We start from the raw sequence: 7660 nt of genomic DNA on the forward strand, positions 1-7660 counted from the left end.
TTGTCCCAGTTGAAGAGAGGAGGGTCTCAGCTTTGTTCCCTTGTCTCAGTTGAAGAGAGGAGGGTCTCAGCTTTGTTCCCTGGTCCCAGTTGAAGAGAGGAGGGTCTCAGCTTTGTTCCCTTGTCCCAGTTGAAGAGAGGAGGGTCTCAGCTTTGTTCCCTTGTTCCAGTTGAAGAGAGGAGGGTCTCAGCTTTGTTCCCTTGTCTCAGTTGAAGAGAGGAGGGTCTCAGCTTTGTTCCCTTGTTCCAGTTGAAGAGAGGAGGGTCTCAGCTTTGTTCCCTTGTCCCAGTTGAAGAGAGGAGGGTCTCAGCTTTGTTCCCTTGTCCCAGTTGAAGAGAGGATGGTCTCAGCTTTGTTCCCTGGTCCCAGTTGAAGAGAGGAGGGTTTGTTCCCTGGTCCCAGTTGAAGAGAGGAGGGTCTCAGCTTTGTTCCCTTGTCCCAGTTGAAGAAGGAGGGTCTCAGCTTTGTTCCCTGGTCCCAGTTGAAGAGAGGAGGGTCTCAGCTTTGTTCCATGGTCCCAGTTGAAGAGAGGAGGGTCTCAGCTTTGTTCCCTTGTCCCAGTTGAAGAGAGGAGGGTCTCAGCTTTGTTCCCTGGTCCCAGTTGAAGACAGGAGGGTCTCAGCTTTGTTCCCTAGTCCCAGTTGAAGAGAGGAGGGTCTCAGCTTTGTTCCCTTGTCCCAGTTGAAGAGAGGAGGGTCTCAGCTTTGTTCCCTGTCCCAGTTGAAGAGAGGAGGGTCTCAGCTTTGTTCCCTGGTCCCAGTTGAAGAGAGGAGGGTCTCAGCTTTGTTCCCTGGTCCCAGTTGAAGAGAGGAGGGTCTCAGCTTTGTCCCAGTTGAAGAGAGGAGGGTCTCAGCTTTGTTCCCTGTCCCAGTTGAAGGAGGAGGGTCTCAGCTTTGTTCCTTTGTCCCAGTTGAAGAGAGGAGGGTCTCAGCTTTGTTCCCTTGTCTCAGTTGAAGAGAGGAGGGTCTCAGCTTTGTTCCCTGGTCCCAGTTGAAGAGAGGAGGGTCTCAGCTTTGTTCCCTTGTCCCAGTTGAAGAGAGGAGGGTCTCAGCTTTGTTCCCTTGTTCCAGTTGAAGAGAGGAGGGTCTCAGCTTTGTTCCCTTGTCTCAGTTGAAGAGAGGAGGGTCTCAGCTTTGTTCCCTTGTCTCAGTTGAAGAGAGGAGGGTCTCAGCTTTGTTCCCTTGTCTCAGTTGAAGAGAGGAGGGTCTCAGCTTTGTTCCCTTGTCCCAGTTGAAGAGAGGAGGGTCTCAGCTTTGTTCCCTTGTCCCAGTTATAGAGAGGAGGGTCTCAGCTTTGTTCCCTTGTCCCAGTTGAAGAGAGGAGGGTCTCAGCTTTGTTCCTGGTCCCAGTTGAAGAGAGGAGGGTCTCAGCTTTGTTCCCTGGTCCCAGTTGAAGAGAGGAGGGTCTCAGCTTTGTTCCCTTGTCCCAGTTGAAGAGAGGAGGGTCTCAGCTTTGTTCCTTTGTCCCAGTTGAAGAGGAGGGTCTCAGCTTTGTTCCCTAGTCCCAGTTGAAGAGAGGAGGGTCTCAGCTTTGTTCCCTGGTCCCAGGTGAAGAGAGGAGGGTCTCAGCTTTGTTCCCTGGTCCCAGTTGAAGAGAGGAGGGTCTCAGCTTTGTTCCCTGGTCCCAGTTGAAGAGAGGAGGGTCTCAGCTTTGTTCCCTGGTCCCAGTTGAAGAGAGGAGGGTCTCAGCTTTGTTCCCTTGTCCCAGTTGAAGAGAGGAGGGTCTCAGCTTTGTTCCCTGGTCCCAGTTGAAGACAGGAGGGTCTCAGCTTTGTTCCCTGGTCCCAGTTGAAGAGAGGAGGTCTCAGCTTTGTTCCCTTGTCCCAGTTGAAGAGAGGAGGGTCTCAGCTTTGTTCCCTTGTCCCAGTTGAAGAGAGGAGGGTCTCAGCTTTGTTCCCTGGTCCCAGTTGAAGAGAGGAGGGTCTCGGCTTTGTTCCCTGGTCCCAGTTGAAGAGAGGAGGGTCTCAGCTTTGTTCCCTTGTCCCAGTTGAAGTAAGGAGGGTCTCAGCTTTGTTCCCTGGTCCCAGTTGAAGAGAGGAGGGTCTCAGCTTTGTTCCATGGTCCCAGTTGAAGAGAGGAGGGTCTCAGCTTTGTTCCCTTGTCCCAGTTGAAGAGAGGAGGGTCTCAGCTTTGTTCCCTGGTCCCAGTTGAAGACAGGAGGGTCTCAGCTTTGTTCCCTGGTCCCAGTTGAAGAGAGGAGGGTCTCAGCTTTGTTCCCTTGTCCCAGTTGAAGAGAGGAGGGTCTCAGCTTTGTTCCCTTGTCCCAGTTGAAGAGAGGAGGGTCTCAGCTTTGTTCCCTGGTCCCAGTTGAAGAGAGGAGGGTCTCGGCTTTGTTCCCTGGTCCCAGTTGAAGAGAGGAGGGTCTCGGCTTTGTTCCCTGTTCCCAGTTGAAGAGAGGAGGGTCTCAGCTTTGTTCCCTTGTCCCAGTTGAAGAGAGGAGGGTCTCAGCTTTGTTCCCTTGTCTCAGTTGAAGAGAGGAGGGTCTCAGCTTTGTTCCCTTGTCTCAGTTGAAGAGAGGAGGGTCTCAGCTTTGTTCCCTTGTCCCAGTTGAAGAGAGGAGGGTCTCAGCTTTGTTCCCTTGTCCCAGTTATAGAGAGGAGGGTCTCAGCTTTGTTCCCTTGTCCCAGTTGAAGAGAGGAGGGTCTCAGCTTTGTTCCCTGGTCCCAGTTGAAGAGAGGAGGGTCTCAGCTTTGTTCCCTGGTCCCAGTTGAAGAGAGGAGGGTCTCAGCTTTGTTCCCTTGTCCCAGTTGAATAGAGGAGGGTCTCAGCTTTGTTCCTTTGTCCCAGTTGAAGTGAGGAGGGTCTCAGCTTTGTTCCCTAGTCCCAGTTGAAGAGAGGAGGGTCTCAGCTTTGTTCCCTGGTCCCAGTTGAAGAGAGGAGGGTCTCAGCTTTGTTCCCTGGTCCCAGTTGAAGAGAGGAGGGTCTCAGCTTTGTTCCCTGGTCCCAGTTGAAGAGAGGAGGGTCTCAGCTTTGTTCCCTGGTCCCAGTTGAAGAGAGGAGGGTCTCAGCTTTGTTCCCTTGTCCCAGTTGAAGAGAGGAGGGTCTCAGCTTTGTTCCCTGGTCCCAGTTGAAGACAGGAGGGTCTCAGCTTTGTTCCCTGTCCCAGTTGAAGAGAGGAGGGTCTCAGCTTTGTTCCCTTGTCCCAGTTGAAGAGAGGAGGGTCTCAGCTTTGTTCCCTTGTCCCAGTTGAAGAGAGGAGGGTCTCAGCTTTGTTCCCTGGTCCCAGTTGAAGAGAGGAGGGTCTCAGCTTTGTTCCCTGGTCCCAGTTGAAGAGAGGAGGGTCTCAGCTTTGTTCCCTTGTCCCAGTTGAAGTAAGGAGGGTCTCAGCTTTGTTCCCTGGTCCCAGTTGAAGAGAGGAGGGTCTCAGCTTTGTTCCATGGTCCCAGTTGAAGAGAGGAGGGTCTCAGCTTTGTTCCTTGTCCCAGTTGAAGAGAGGAGGGTCTCAGCTTTGTTCCCTGGTCCCAGTTGAAGACAGGAGGGTCTCAGCTTTGTTCCCTGGTCCCAGTTGAAGAGAGGAGGGTCTCAGCTTTGTTCCCTTGTCCCAGTTGAAGAGAGGAGGGTCTCAGCTTTGTTCCCTTGTCCCAGTTGAAGAGAGGAGGGTCTCAGCTTTGTTCCTGGTCCCAGTTGAAGAGAGGAGGGTCCCTTTGTTCCCTGGTCCCAGTTGAAGAGAGGAGGGTCTCAGCTTTGTTCCCTGGTCCCAGTTGAAGAGAGGAGGGTCTCAGCTTTGTTCCCTTGTCCCAGTTGAAGAGAGGAGGGTCTCAGCTTTGTTCCCTGGTCCCAGTTGAAGAGAGGAGGGTCTCGGCTTTGTTCCCTGGTCCCAGTTGAAGAGAGGAGGGTCTCAGCTTTGTTCCCTTGTCCCAGTTGAAGTAAGGAGGGTCTCAGCTTTGTTCCCTGGTCTCAGTTGAAGAGAGGAGGGTCTCAGCTTTGTTCCCTTGTCTCAGTTGAAGAGAGGAGGGTCTCAGCTTTGTTCCCTTGTCCCAGTTGAAGAGAGGAGGGTCTCAGCTTTGTTCCCTGGTCCCAGTTGAAGAGAGGAGGGTCTCAGCTTTGTTCCATGGTCCCAGTTGAAGAGAGGAGGGTCTCAGCTTTGTTCCCTTGTCCCAGTTGAAGAGAGGAGGGTCTCAGCTTTGTTCCCTGGTCCCAGTTGAAGACAGGAGGGTCTCAGCTTTGTTCCTGGTCCCAGTTGAAGAGAGGAGGGTCTCAGCTTTGTTCCCTTGTCCCAGTTGAAGAGAGGAGGGTCTCAGCTTTGTTCCCTTGTCCCAGTTGAAGAGAGGAGGATCTCAGCTTTGTTCCCTGGTCCCAGTTGAAGAGAGGAGGGTCTCGGCTTTGTTCCCTGGTCCCAGTTGAAGAGAGGAGGGTCTCAGCTTTGTTCCCTGGTCCCAGTTGAAGAGAGGAGGGTCTCAGCTTTGTTCCCTTGTCCCAGTTGAAGAGAGGAGGGTCTCAGCTTTGTTCCCTGGTCTCAGTTGAAGAGAGGAGGGTCTCAGCTTTGTTCCCTTGTCTCAGTTGGAGAGAGGAGGGTCTCAGCTTTGTTCCCTTGTTCCAGTTGAAGAGAGGAGGGTCTCAGCTTTGTTCCCTTGTCTCAGTTGAAGAGAGGAGGGTCTCAGCTTTGTTCCCTTGTCTCAGTTGAAGAGAGGAGGGTCTCAGCTTCGTTCCCTTGTCCCAGTTGAAGAGGAGGGTCTCAGCTTTGTTCCCTTGTCCCAGTTAAAGAGAGGAGGGTCTCAGCTTTGTTCCCTTGTCCCAGTTGAAGAGAGGAGGGTCTCAGCTTTGTTCCCTGGTCCCAGTTGAAGAGAGGAGGGTCTCAGCTTTCTTCCCTCGTCCCAGTTGAAGAGAGGAGGGTCTCAGCTTTGTTCCCTTGTCCCAGTTGAATGGAGGAGGGTCTCAGCTTTGTTCCTTTGTCCCAGTTGAAGAGAGGAGGGTCTCAGCTTTGTTCCCTAGTCCCAGTTGAAGAGAGGAGGGTCTCAGCTTTGTTCCCTGGTCCCAGTTGAAGAGAGGAGGGTCTCGGCTTTGTTCCCTGGTCCCAGTTGAAGAGAGGAGGGTCTCAGCTTTGTTCCCTGGTCCCAGTTGAAGAGAGGAGGGTCTCAGCTTTGTTCCCTTGTCCCAGTTGAAGAGAGGAGGGTCTCAGCTTTGTTCCCTTGTTCCAGTTGAAGAGAGGAGGGTCTCAGCTTTGTTCCCTTGTCTCAGTTGAAGAGAGGAGGGTCTCAGCTTTGTTCCCTTGTCTCAGTTGAAGAGAGGAGGGTCTCAGCTTTGTTCCCTTGTCTCAGTTGAAGAGAGGAGGGTCTCAGCTTTGTTCCCTTGTCCCAGTTGAAGAGAGGAGGGTCTCAGCTTTGTTCCCTTGTCCCAGTTATAGAGAGGAGGGTCTCAGCTTTGTTCCCTTGTCCCAGTTGAAGAGAGGAGGGTCTCAGCTTTGTTCCCTGGTCCCAGTTGAAGAGAGGAGGGTCTCAGCTTTGTTCCCTGGTCCCAGTTGAAGAGAGGAGGGTCTCAGCTTTGTTCCCTTGTCCCAGTTGAATAGAGGAGGGTCTCAGCTTTGTTCCTTTGTCCCAGTTGAAGTGAGGAGGGTCTCAGCTTTGTTCCCTAGTCCCAGTTGAAGAGAGGAGGGTCTCAGCTTTGTTCCCTGGTCCCAGTTGAAGAGAGGAGGGTCTCAGCTTTGTTCCCTGGTCCCAGTTGAAGAGAGGAGGGTCTCAGCTTTGTTCCCTGGTCCCAGTTGAAGAGAGGAGGGTCTCAGCTTTGTTCCCTGGTCCCAGTTGAAGAGAGGAGGGTCTCAGCTTTGTTCCCTTGTCCCAGTTGAAGAGAGGAGGGTCTCAGCTTTGTTCCCTGGTCCCAGTTGAAGACAGGAGGGTCTCAGCTTTGTTCCCTGGTCCCAGTTGAAGAGAGGAGGGTCTCAGCTTTGTTCCCTTGTCCCAGTTGAAGAGAGGAGGGTCTCAGCTTTGTTCCCTTGTCCCAGTTGAAGAGAGGATGGTCTCAGCTTTGTTCCCTGGTCCCAGTTGAAGAGAGGAGGGTCTCGGCTTTGTTCCCTGGTCCCAGTTGAAGAGAGGAGGGTCTCAGCTTTGTTCCCTTGTCCCAGTTGAAGTAAGGAGGGTCTCAGCTTTGTTCCCTGGTCTCAGGTGAAGAGAGGAGGGTCTCAGCTTTGTTCCCTTGTCTCAGTTGAAGAGAGGAGGGTCTCAGCTTTGTTCCCTTGTCCCAGTTGAAGAGAGGAGGGTCTCAGCTTTGTTCCCTGGTCCCAGTTGAAGAGAGGAGGGTCTCAGCTTTGTTCCATGGTCCCAGTTGAAGAGAGGAGGGTCTCAGCTTTGTTCCCTTGTCCCAGTTGAAGAGAGGAGGGTCTCAGCTTTGTTCCCTGGTCCCAGTTGAAGACAGGAGGGTCTCAGCTTTGTTCCCTGGTCCCAGTTGAAGAGAGGAGGGTCTCAGCTTTGTTCCCTTGTCCCAGTTGAAGAGAGGAGGGTCTCAGCTTTGTTCCCTTGTCCCAGTTGAAGAGAGGAGGGTCTCAGCTTTGTTCCCTGGTCCCAGTTGAAGAGAGGAGGGTCTCGGCTTTGTTCCCTGGTCCCAGTTGAAGAGAGGAGGGTCTCAGCTTTGTTCCCTGGTCCCAGTTGAAGAGAGGAGGGTCTCAGCTTTGTTCCCTTGTCCCAGTTGAAGAGAGGAGGGTCTCAGCTTTGTTCCCTGGTCTCAGTTGAAGAGAGGAGGGTCTCAGCTTTGTTCCCTTGTCTCAGTTGGAGAGAGGAGGGTCTCAGCTTTGTTCCCTTGTTCCAGTTGAAGAGAGGAGGGTCTCAGCTTTGTTCCCTTGTCTCAGTTGAAGAGAGGAGGGTCTCAGCTTTGTTCCCTTGTCTCAGTTGAAGAGAGGAGGGTCTCAGCTTTGTTCCCTTGTCCCAGTTGAAGAGAGGAGGGTCTCAGCTTTGTTCCCTTGTCCCAGTTAAAGAGAGGAGGGTCTCAGCTTTGTTCCCTTGTCCCAGTTGAAGAGAGGAGGGTCTCAGCTTTGTTCCCTGGTCCCAGTTGAAGAGAGGAGGGTCTCAGCTTTCTTCCCTCGTCCCAGTTGAAGAGAGGAGGGTCTCAGCTTTGTTCCCTTGTCCCAGTTGAATGGAGGAGGGTCTCAGCTTTGTTCCTTTGTCCCAGTTGAAGAGAGGAGGGTCTCAGCTTTGTTCCCTAGTCCCAGTTGAAGAGAGGAGGGTCTCAGCTTTGTTCCCTCGTCCCAGTTGAAGAGAGGAGGGTCTCAGCTTTGTTCCCTGGCCCCAGTTGAAGAGAGGAGGGTCTCAGCTTTGTTCCCTGGTCCCAGCAATACTGGATTAGATTGGTCATCATAATCAATATTCATAACAATACTGGATTAGATTGGTCATCATAATCAATATTCATAACAATATTAGATTGGTCATCATAATCCATTTTCATGACAATACTGGATTAGGTCGGTCATCATAATCAATATTCACAACAATACTGGATTAGATTGGTCATCATAATCAATATTCATGACAATAATGGATTAGATTGGTCATCATAATCAATATTCATGTCAATCACTGGATTAGATTGGTCATCATAATCAATATTCATGACAATACTGGATTAGGTCGGTGGCAACGAAAACTCAACTTTACATCAACTCTATTGACTTCCAGAAGGCATTCAGCGCGAAAGCCTATGGAAGATCTTATGAATCCCCGAGCCATGTTGTT

The sequence above is a fragment of the Oncorhynchus nerka genome, unplaced genomic scaffold (genome assembly GCF_034236695.1).
Source record: "Oncorhynchus nerka isolate Pitt River unplaced genomic scaffold, Oner_Uvic_2.0 unplaced_scaffold_911, whole genome shotgun sequence".
NCBI lineage: Eukaryota > Metazoa > Chordata > Actinopteri > Salmoniformes > Salmonidae > Oncorhynchus > Oncorhynchus nerka.